The sequence below is a fragment of the Dermacentor andersoni genome, chromosome 2 (assembly GCF_023375885.2).
Source record: "Dermacentor andersoni chromosome 2, qqDerAnde1_hic_scaffold, whole genome shotgun sequence".
In the NCBI taxonomy this organism is placed as follows: domain Eukaryota; kingdom Metazoa; phylum Arthropoda; class Arachnida; order Ixodida; family Ixodidae; genus Dermacentor; species Dermacentor andersoni.
The window spans coordinates 143,405,020-143,417,550 of NC_092815.1; the positions used below are offsets into that span (position 1 = coordinate 143,405,020).

Genomic DNA, 12,531 nt, shown 5'->3' on the forward strand with positions numbered 1-12,531 from the left:
TCGATCCTTCTCATAAGCCTGTCGTATGTACGAGCTTTTAATTGTGTCACTGCCTACCCTGAAGTCATACTTGAAGAGCATATTGCGCAAGCACTTGAGCAAATGCGGTGGATCAAAAATAAAGAAAAGCGGTTCACCATTCACACTTAAGTACGGCTTTTCAGGGGTCACAAGTTTCGAAAACAGAGAAACATTTTGGTTCCCCTGATCACAAACCACAGCCACAGGCTGCAATCCAGCTCCAACCAACATTTTGTGTCATTTGAAGAGAAGGTCATGCAGAACAGTTGCAGGCGCTGCCTTATCTGCAAAGAAGTAGCCAAGAGGCTGCTTCCACGGCGTACATATTCCTTTGGCCATGAACACAAGCGCCTTGTTTGCAAGATTTGGACCTTGTGCTGCACTGTACTCTTCAAGGCCTTCAAATCTGTCCGACACTGGATTGTACGACAGCTCCTTTGAAACATGCATTTCATCAAAAATTATGGTGCAAGCCTTGTCTTGCCGTGGAAAAGACGCTGCCCGTTTCTCGATCAAATCAAAAACTTCAGGATAAAATCCAACCCTCAATGGTACGCGTGCAAGCCACAGCTGCAGTGACCTAACAGATGGAAGTTTCAGGAGTTTCCTGCAATATCTGTAACCTTTTGGGCTGTGGAAGTATAAACCTAAAGCAAAGGTTTTGTTTTGGCTGCACCATCGACGGCCAAACCTGCTGACATTGTGCATCTTTAACTGAGCTTCAACAAAAGCAGCAACAGCTGGTGTTAAATGCTCACGCAGACTATCTACCAATTCGGCAGTGGTCTTCATGCGACGGCGCTGAAGCAGCAGTCCTTGCAGCCTCTTGTTGCGGTAACGCAGCTGCCCGAGCTTGGCTCGAAGTTTCTGCAGTGGCCGCCTTTCATTGATGGGGCTGGTGAAAGATCCTGCAACGTACAGAGTCGACGGAAGAGCAATAAGTTGCTACGTCGGGTTTAGTCATAGCTGCATGTAGTCCTGTAGCACCAAAAAGTGCGCAATATTGCGAAAGCGTTGTAAAATTGCTAACCTTCATAAGAAAGAGGCGAACTGCTGAACGGAGCTCCTGGTGACAGATCAGCACTCGCTGACAGTGTTGCGGCCACCCCTGCCGTGCCAGGTTCCAGAGATGAAGCGCTTGCTTCAGTGCTTGGTCCTGCATATGTGTGGTCAGCTGCGCCCACATAATATAAAGAAGAAAATATAGTGACAGCACAGTTCTGACAGGGAAGCCAGCAACCCAACAATGCACAAATAATAACTAAGCACCACAGGCGGAATTAACACTCACACTGAACCATTATGAAGCCACTGGCGTGGGAACAAGCTTGGTTCAGCGTAGAACCAGTAGGGCTGGCACCATCTGCATGTGCACAGCCCACAGACAAGGAATTGTAGCATATTTCTGAGCCATACCTCCTCAGGCTGTTCGAGCAGATACGAAATAACAATCACCTTCTTGGAAGAGTAGCAGCGACTGGGACGGCCGACTCTGGACGTACCCCTTGGAAACAGGTTCACCGGAGACAGCAGCTATCATAGGAAGCAGTCCAATGAGCTTTCAGTCGTCACCATTTTCAAAAGATTTATGTCAGTTATGCATACAACCCTGCTCACCTGGTTCTCCAGCCCGGCGCACTGATGCCGAAGTTTCGCTCAGAGATTGTGAACAGTCCATGTCGCTGCTGCATTCGCTTGAGGTGTCTGAAATGGCAACATTATTGCGGAGAGAAAAGAGAATTCAGTACCTTTATAGTAAATAATTTCCAAAGAACTATAGCTTCCACAGCATGCGGTTCACATTGTCATCACTCTAGAAAGAAAAATGCTTATCCAATGAAATAAAATTCTGTTTACCACCCTTAATCGTTAGGCACATTAGTTTGATGTCATCAGCAGCTGTGGAGCACCAGTAAATCATTTGCAATTTTCATATGCTATGTTTTACTTTGAAGAGTGCGAAATTCGCCTATCACACAAACAACGATAGCTCGCAAATCAAGTAATGTGCCCCATATTGTTTACAGATTTATGCAGGTCAGCCTATGGCCTACGCAATGAGATGCAACAAGAATGAATTCGTAAGCAATTATCGCAAAAAATAAAAACCTGTACAAACATTGGCTTTTGCTAGCATGAATATTGAGGTAAAAGGCAACAACACAAACAATTATTAGTGCATTTCTATAATCGTTCAGTGCGTGCTTTGATACATAACACATGAGCACACAATATCTCGAGAAGCTTTTCACCAAGCGTACCTTGCCCAAGTCGGCATAAGATTGCATCCTGATAAGACTGAAGGTGAAAAAAGAAGCTCTGCATACAAGAAAGCAAAGTTCTCACATCAAACATTTAGGAAGGCTCACCCTTTTTTCCCCCTCACTTCTTTTGAGCTATCAAAGGAAGGACGAGAATGCCCTCTGGACACGACAGGGACCGTTCATGAGACAAGGTTTCACGGTGAATATGAAAGATTCAACTCCCACTTGCTGCAAAACATGTAGAGTCGCCTGGTTTCCGTTGCTGAAGTGGCTAGCGGCACCAAACAGCCTGAACCGGAAGACTGACAGACTCACGTTAAGATCCTTTGGAGCCCTTTGCCATACCAGACTACCAAATATGCCACTTCCATTATCCTTTTTTTTTTTTACCGGAAATATCAGGCAAGAGTATTCACACCGTCAGTGTACTTTTTCCGCACCCGTGCCTAGAAATTCGCCTACTAAGCTTGTGCCATTAGCTTACCACAAACACAAACCTAAGTCTATGCTATGTTGGAAATTTGTCACGAACCTCACATACAGTGTACAGTGCATACCGGGAGAAAAGAAGTTTCGATCCCAACAGCGGAAAAATACGCCTTGTACAATGTCGCACGGCATACAGAAAGTACACAAATAAAAGGGCTGGAGCACCCCCTTGTGTGAGCGTCTAGTTGATTCAAATACTGACAACTGTTGAATCGCTAAACTTGCATGCAAGAGACGTGAAACGAACACACACACACACACACACACACACACACACACACACACACACACACACACACACACACACACACACACACACACACACACACACACACACACACACACACACACACACACACACACACGCCATGTATATAATTATATGTGCTCACGTGAAAGCGATACTTCCATTTTCGTTATCGCTTAGCAGGGTGCAGGTAAAAATTTACTGTAATTTTTAAAGCCACAAGACAGATACATAATTCGTTTCGCAAAAGACGCTAGACTGTTTACGGTTACGACAAAAAGGAAAAATTTCATTTTTTCACAAAACCTGACATTTCAAGAGCGGCGAATGCCTTAAAAGTTTGATAACAAAAATTACCGGCAATGCTTGCTCGAGTAGGCAAAGCATCGTGTCGCAGCCTTCCTGACGGCAGATACACAGATGGTTCGAAGTGCCTCGAGCAAATCCTGAGTTCTCGTAGCTGCGACGGCGCCTTCTTCTCCAGGCTGACGTTGCGGCAGAACTGCGCCCACGCTCGGCACCTGGACGTGATGCAACATGCACGTTAGATACAACTGCGCCAAAAGGAATACGCATACTCGAAACGCCAATGCGTCATTATTCCTGTCACTGCTAACTGCAGTAAATTATACTTGCATTACATCTGAACTATGGTGGTAAATGCTCGCGCCAAGCTCTCTGCGCCCCAGAGTGCGGTAACGCTCATCCTCATGCCACGCGGCTAGCTGCTTTTCTAAGCTCAACGAGTGACGAGAGTGAAGTGCGTTTAAAATTACCCTGACAGTCATGTATATGTAGGACAGCAATACCAAGGCAGGCAATAACTCCTGCTGAGCGAATCCAGTTAAAGCCTCCTCAAAGCCGCGCACATACACGAGGCTGAGTTTCGATACTCCCAGTTGCGAGGGGATCCTCAAATTGGCTTCATGGTTTTGCAAAACTAAACAATGTCGTACTCAGAGCTGTCAGGTAGCAAACTTTGTTCTAAATGGGCCTCCCGGTCAGTAGCGTGCACGTGGTTGCTCCTGAGAGCCCGGTGTGAAGTTCACGTTGGTGATAGTCAGCTGCATGAAACTCACTATAAATTAGAAAAATGTGGGCCTCTTTCGCACACCTCAGCACTGAAAGTGTGTGCCCTGCAGTGTAGTACATAAATATCCCCGAAAACATGAAGCCAAGTACGCACGAACGGGTTACAGCTATGAAACACGAGCGAACAGCCCGGCGAAACCATATCGAAGCTATCGCGCATACCTAGAGCAGACGACACTGTCAAGAGCTCACCTGTGAAAGTCCAGCGGGAATCGGTGTAGCGTGACACCAATGGTACTATCCACGCTGTCGCAGTGTACCACGGAGCATCGTTTCTTCACATGCCGCAAGCTCATCTTGAAATGAAGCGCTAAGCGCTTCAAAAGAAGAGCGCGAAGCGTGCAAAGACGGAAAAAGACTTCGCACTGGCCGCACGCCGAAGGAAACGACAAAACCGAGAAAACTGCCGCAGCGGTGCAGCGGGCTGCAAATCTTACCGAACGGTGACAAAGAAGCGACGTGCAAGGACGACGAAAACTTCGCAAAAGGAGCATTTTGAGACCGGCGAGCTAAATTTATACGCTTTACCAGGCGCGCCATCGCAGACAGCTGGCGATAAGAAATCGCTTCGTAAGCTCCCGCCACTGTGGCCGGGTTAGCCGGGTATCGAAACAAGGCCTGCAAAGACGCGCTGTAATGCACCGCACACTCATGAATAGGGGGCAGGTCAAGAGTGTTGCAAAAATACAATATTTGCCAGGTTTTAATAAAATGACTTACCTCTTTCGTAAAACAAGGTGCTAATATATTTTTTCTTTTCTATTGGCAGATTACATTCCAATTTTGTAGCTTTATCATTTCTTTATATGAGTGTTTTGCCCCCCATCTTCTGGTTGTGCTGCAGTCGCGCTAAACCACTTTTCGGCCCAGCCTTCGCCACCACTTTAAATCCGCCTTGGCATGGCTGCCGGCGGTTCTGGCGCCATCGGTTTGCTCAGGGGACACCGATCTGATGCATTGCGGTAAAGATGAAAGCCACGGCATTTGTGGAGCATTTTGAGTGTATTTGCGCTCTCCCCTGCACTCGCCCCTACTGTTTATCCAGCGGTCACTGGCGGTGCGCAAAGTGCCGGCCACGATGCGCTCAGAGTGCCCCGTTTTGATCGCTGAGCACAGTATACGCGCGTGTCGGGTTTGACTGATTTCAGTGACGTGAACTAATGGTAGCAAAAATGTTACGGTAGAATTTTTCGTCTCTATTGAACCACACATTCCCGTATTATGCACAGATAATTACTATTTACTTACGCCAACCTTTATTGCATCATATACCGTATTTGCACGATTCTAACGCGCACGTTTTTTAAAATAAAGGTTGCGTTCAAGTTTGCATGCGTGTTACAATCGCAACTAATTCTACTCAACATAAAAGAAAAGAACTGATCCTCACTAACAAAGAAAAGATCACTGCAGGGTAACTAGCCACATTGCCATCGAACGGGTCCGTCTGAAGAAAGTGACGTCCGGAGACATCGCAAGGTGCGTCCATGGTGCGTGGAATGCCCTCTCGCAGACGGCCGCGCATAAGCCTTCAAGAAGTGCGGCCTTTGTAATGCATTGAATGGAACTGAGGATGGTTTGCTGTGGTCTGTAGAAAGCGAAAAGGAGGTGTCGTCGGACTACAATAGCGACTAGCCGCAAAGGTTATATCGCTAATATCATCTCAACACGGTACGCCTCGACTCAGGTTTCGTTACGTGATGTGCGCGGTAGAATCAGCACCAAGTCATTATTATTATTATTTTATATTTGGGCTGTAATATAACTACGCGTAACAATAGCTGGAATGGTAGAATCGTGCATATACGGTACTTTGACTGTGTTTGCGTTGATTTTAGTGCGATAACAATGATATGGACACTGCAAACGAATTTCTGCCAACACCGTCGCCGTGCGCCGTACAAGCGTGCGAGGGTCAGCCGACGATCGCGGCTCAATCTCGCGCGCGCGAGGGAGGAAGCGCGCCGTATTCTGTCGCGCGCGAGGCACGGGGCGGAAAGCTAGGGAAGGCGGGGGGGGGGGGGGGGGGGCGTTCTATTCTGGCACCTGCTGGTCTGGCGACCGCGCGGCCGCAGTATGTTGAAAGCGATCTGCGCTGTGGACAAAGTGGGCGCCCGCACGGGCGTCATATTCAAAGCGATCTGCGATATGGACAAAGTACACGCGCCGAGCGCCCGTAGCTTCGTATGCGCTGTGCTTTCGACGTTTAGTTCATGTTGCAGTGGGAGACAAGAAGATCAATTCGCTGTCTGCTCCTGCCGCGTTTCCTCGCTCCAGCGGTTTGATAGCGAGTTTCCACGGTCATCGAGCGCGGCGTGTCCATGCTTACCTGTGTGCGCGTGACATCGTGCTTGTTAATTTAGTTAGTAAGCGAATGTTCACAACTCTATACGGGCGATAAAACTACTATCCTTACTTGGAATAGCTGTATACTAATTTACTACCAAAATCAATTCTTCGCCTCTAGCGGAAAAGTGCGTGTTTTTTGTTTTGTTGTTGGCACTGCTTTTGCCATAATACTGTTTGCTCATTTGAGTGAATACGAAGGAAATGCTTATTGCAGGGGGCATCATCCTTCGTCAAGCATTTTCCCAGTCCCTTATTCGATTCTCCAAGGTCACCGTAATGCCCACTATGAATAAATCGATTCTGATTCTGATTCAGACTTCCGCGCTGAATTAAGAACGCAGTGACCAATGCCTCTCAAAGTTAAGAGGAAGCTTTACGTAAAGAGCTCCTATTTAAATACATATGTAACAAAGAATTCATTTCCCTCGGCATTAATTGAACAGATTTTGATCATATTGTTTTTATTCACAAGATTTACCTGAAGTTTGCCGACCGCAGCACGAAGCTTTTGATTTAAGCCATAATATTACTTACAATAACTTTTGAACATAGCACAAGTTTCAAAAGCTTAGGCACCAAGTTTAAATGTCTGCCAACAGAACAATATTAAACTTGCGCATAATTTAGTAAACTGTGCGTATTCACAATTCCAACGTCAGCAAAATTGAAGTATTAAATTAGGGTATTGTAATATACAGTATTTCTTCGTACGACATTTGCGAAGCCCAAGTAAGCATTCTGACGCTTTCACGTAAGCTGGAAACCTAAATATCAAGAAGAAGAAATTTATTGACCGGAAAAGCCAGAGAGGTCGGCCGGAAAGTGGAGCATCTGGACTAAATACCAAGTTCTTCCACTTCATATGCTCTGACAGATACTGTTTGCGGAACTGCGATATCTGTTTTCGGCACAGAATTAAGGATGTTTAAGATTTGTACTTCAGTCTTAAGTCTACCAATTTTCGTGACTTTCAAAATGATATTTAAGGCCACAAGTTTTAAATGTTGCTTCCTATAGCCGGTAGAGTTCAGATTTGTCCTAGACACAACAAATTTCGTTAGAACCGGTTTACTGGTAGTCTCATGAGAGCATTTCTGCTTCTCACAAGAGTTCGGAAAGAGGTATAGGATTTGGCCCCGTAGTTAAAGCCTCCTCTTAGTGCACGTTGCAGCGACTTTCCTCGTCTGATCCTCGCTCCATATCCATTCCCTCGCTGTGCACGTGCCCGCCTCCGCATCGCACATGAGCTGCCGCGACATATAAGCTCCTTTCTGTGAAAAGAAAGAGGGCGTGCTTGTATATGAGGTGCAAACGATAGCTTAACTTGTGGGGGATTTGACTTGTCCCCTCGGTGCGCTTTTGGGCAGCCGCGTGAACCCTACCGGTTTCATTGTCAATTGATTGTGAGAAGGTTCTTCCACACTATACAGGCACTGATCAAGTCGGCCTTTTATGTCGTATATCCAACCTTGTGCCGCGAGTTGAGCGCCTGTGTATTCACTTCTTTTCTACGTCCCCGTGTTTTCTTGTGCAATTCCTTGCACGGTTATTTGGACACGGTGATACGCCATCGCCGCACTGCACGCATACCTCTACTGAAGCCTTTGCCGCGACGTCGCTTCATCCTGCTCACCGCCTGTGTTGAGCGCTTTTGACCGGACTGAGGACCGCGCGTTACCTGACTTGTGGCAGCGGGATGATCAAACGTTTTCACCGGCATTTCGAAGCAGCCATCATGGGCCACCCCGGCTCAACCAGGCATGAAGTTCTCCCCGCCGTCGCGTTGGGTCTCTGCGCCACTTTCAAACCCGAGATTCAAGCGACACTTGTAGAGCTCGACAACAGGGAGCCGCTTCGCCTTCCCCGAGAATTGATTGCGGCATCGTCTCACGCAGCTACTTGGGATCCCTCCAATTTTCTGGCTCGGTACCGACGCACTATGACCGCACTCCGTATGTCGCCAGTGGCGCATCATTCCATGCTAACGCACGTTGTATTGAAGAAGCTAGCAACGTGTACGCAGGCCTTTCTGCGCGATGGCACTATCTGTGCTTCTTTGCAGCAACCGTATGCCGGATTCCACAACGTTGTTTATCGCGACGAGAAAAGTTTCCCTCTGGGCATCAAAGAGAAGGACGTCCGCGTCTCCACCGACAGATTGAAGCCGGCATACGTTCATTCCAACGTACTATCCTCACCGAGCATGCCTCCGGCGCTTTATCAGCTCTCAACACTCCCGCCCTCATATAAAACACTAGCCTTTCCGGACACCGGGTGCGACTCACCGGCTACCATCAACATTAAGGTCTCAATATTTCGCAAGGGGGTCACAGCTGTACGCGTACCAAAGCCTTGGCAGGCTCATCGCTTCATCCGGCGAGGCACACCTTCCACATCTACACGCATCACAGGTCTCGATAACAGCAGCAGGTATGAGCTGGCTGCGTACGGCAAAAAAGCCCCCCGCTCGCCATACAGACTGCTGGACCAGACTTGCTCAACTGCGGCTGCAGTTTTTCTTCGACGACGTTATTACGCACTTGGCGCTGGTTATGTAGTAAAATAATTAAATGACCGTAGGGTACTCCATGTCGAGATCCCTCCACTTTGCAATCCAACAGGTGTATAATACATCAACCCTGTCCACTTTAGTTGCATTATAAGGAGTGATTTACAGAATTATGAAATAATTTTTCGGTTCTGAGTTAAAGAGTTGTAGATATTATAGCTTCAGTTTCTAAAATTTTGCAACAGTCTTTATTAAACAAGTTGACGGCCTAAATAAAGAAATTCGCTCCTTACAGTCAGTAAATATTACCAAGTTCATTTAGATGCAACAAACCTAATCAAATGACTGCCGTAATCCCTAATCACTACCGTAATCTCCCTGCTGTGAGAAAAATGATTTCTCCGTTCCCATGTATATATGGACGCGCCCGAGCTCAAGCTTGCTCTTAAGAGGCTGATGCCAGAGGCATGGTATGAAGTAAGAAACAGTATGTATTAATGCACACATGTGTAAGGTTAAAGTCAACATAATTTCATCTGCGTTCGAGGGCGCTGGGACATTTTGTAAACTTGATCGTTTCGATTCGCTTCTTTCGAAGAAGCACGCTGGGTTCACGTTTACACCGGTGCTTACATAAAAGATGTTGCGCGGAAAATGACAACACGGTTTTCTTCTCTTGGCGTTGAAGAAATCCTCGCGAATGCAGTTTGAAGCTAGGAAATTTTCGTATTGTGCTCAGATCCCTTGACCCATGTGGAGGTTATGGGTTTATCCTTCAGCGATGACGTACTACGCACCAGAACCAAATGTTAATAAGCATACGCAAATCAAATGTCTTTGCTCTGTTGCTTTGCGGTCGCATCTAGTTAGAAAGATGATACGTCTTAATCTGAACTCTGCGAAATGAGCCCTGCACCAGCACTGCACAAAAAAAGAAAGAAAGGAATAACGAAACTTGGAGACCACATGCCAAGCAGTTGTTCTTTAGTGTTAGAAAATTTGCGGGACCAATGTTTGCGATGTACAAACGCGATCGTGACACTATCGGCCCAGTGGTTTCCTTGCGGCCCACCCTCAGCACAGATGCCTTGCTGCAAACCTTAAACGCGCTCTGCATGTAGGTGCAGTAACCTACCTGCGGAAGTTGCACGAGGTTCTTGACGACGACTCGTTCGTAAAGTGGATCTGCCTCCGGGGGGATGTCGGCGATCTTGGCCTGCAGCAGTAGGCGAGTGAAGATCACTACGAGACTCAGCACAAAGCAAGGCAAAGGTGATTGAACGGTGATAACCGAAACAAAGCACGTTTCCTCTAGCAGATTTGCTTAGACAAGCAGTTCATAATGCGTTTATTGTTTACAGCGTGTTAATGCCATAGTGCGATGTGAAGTCACTGCTCATTCAATAATATCTTCTGTGATAATTGTTTCCTGTCTATTATTTACCCGGCGAATGATCTGGCTGTGCGCACAAGGAAATCTGCCTCTTAACTCTCGGGCATAGCGCACTGGTGCTTGCAACGCCACGACCCTCCGGAAAACATATTCGAAGAGACGCACGTACTCGCCTCGCGCACGCCACACCTGCATAATATTCTCCTTGTATTTCTTCCCTTTATTTGAAACTATCCTGTTGCCTTGGTTTGGAAGACCTGGCTAATTTTTCACGTTTAGTCGGAAGAGTCAGTCGCTTGTTAATGTACGTATGTTTTATTACGTCAGTTTGCAATGGTGTTTTCACATATAAAGTTCATATAATAATTTTATTAACAACAATTTGCCAGGCGCATGCGGGTCGACGTACGAATGACAAAAATATTCACAGGCTGTGCTGTGCGCTATGATTTCTTAATGAATTCTCTCGCCGTGCCGCAGCGGTGCCGACGTAAAGAAAGGAAGGACTTTTGCCATGGTATAGGACAGACTAAAAGTGCGTAGTGCGTGGCGGCTTAGCAGCAAGACACGTTTAGCTCTAGTGATGCGCACATATCATGGAGCTACTGTGGGGTACTAATAACAAACGACAGCACTAACTGCGGGCGGCTGCATTTCGATCAGTTGTGCGCAAATCTCCGCAAACACTTCGTTGTTGCACATAGTGCACCGAAAAAGAATATTGTGAAAGTTACATCTTGGCACACGAATCCTATTTCATTGCAGGTTACAGGAGGCAACGAGAGGCAAATTTACAAATGTTATTGTTCGCTAAGTTCTCTCTGTCACAGGTCGGCCACTTTCTATTCACATGCCCAATACGCTGGAATTTCCGCTTACCAACAAGAAAGGAGAACAAGAAAGAGTAAACGTCGTTGTGGATCAATTAATCTTGGTTACTTTCAACTAACTATGGACTTTTTAGGTATAAGCTTGACGTTCCGGGAACTAAATACTCACCAGGGCAATGTCGTTCTCCAAATTGAAGGTGTCTTCAGCTAGACGTGAAGCGTAGTTCTCATCTTCGACGAGATAGAAGAAGGCCTTGGCCATCAGGCCTTGGTACCAAGACAGCCGGATCACGTTGTCTTCCAGCAGTGGTGTCTCGAGAAAAATGTCAGGAGCACCAAGCTGTGGAAGGAAATCAGCCCACAAAGAACCTCAAATATTACGTCACCGTTGAAGCTCGCAAATATAAACACACACACACACACACACACACACACACACACGCACACACACACACACACACACACACACACACACACACACACACACACACACACACACACACACACACACACACACACACACACACACACGCACACACACCCACACCCACACGCACACACACACACGCGCACACACACACACACACACACACACACGCTCGCTCGCTCGCTCACTCACTCACTCACTCACTCACTCACTCACTCACTCACTCACTCACTCACTCACTCACTCACTCACTCACTCACTCACTCACTCACTCACACTCACACTCTCTCTCTCTATATATATATATCCATGTAACATCTTGCTTATATTCATATTGCCTTTGTTTTTGCTTCGTGTACAATTTATATGTTGCTATAGCTATAAATCGGACGGTAAACAGACGGACGTTTACTGCAGTAATAATCGTTCCCTAAAGAAATACGTTTTGTCGTGTGCTTCACTTTCACTAGCTTCTGCTCATGCAGAAGGCTCATGCACATAGATACGCGAAATGAAGCAGCTATAACTTACGCAGAAATACTCAACGTGGACGACAATTTAAGAAATGAGCAGTATCATCCTGAAATGTAGATTTAAATACCACAATTCACGGATGCTTCTGAGGTCCACGAAAATGGTGAGTGCCGTGCTTGACATTGTGATTCAGAGAGCTTCTGTTAGCGAACGTTCGCCACTTTCCACGTCGCATTAACCCATTAAAGACCAGCGTGACCATATGGTCACGTTAGTCTTCACAGTGGATTTCAATTAAGATTAACAAAGCGGCACCAAAATCGCCTTTGACGTGCCGTTTGACAGATTACAGTTCCCTTTATGGATACCAAGTGGCAGCAGCTGTCAGTCGTTTTGTGGGAGCCCCTCGCAAAGGCGGGAATAAGTGTTGCTCTGC

General features: G+C 46.6%; 1 long non-coding RNA gene across 1 annotated transcript; it reads right to left on the reverse strand.

Moving 5' to 3' along the window:
* Positions 1 to 1,473: 1,473 nt before the first annotated feature.
* On the reverse strand, positions 1,474 to 4,780 carry LOC126540644 (uncharacterized). Its single transcript, XR_011892569.1, has 4 exons — positions 4,306 to 4,780; positions 3,379 to 3,542; positions 1,639 to 1,725; positions 1,474 to 1,554 (listed from the first exon to the last, which is right to left on the reverse strand). It is a non-coding gene; the product is annotated as an uncharacterized lncRNA (long non-coding RNA).
* Between the last annotated feature and the right edge of the window lie 7,751 nt (positions 4,781 to 12,531).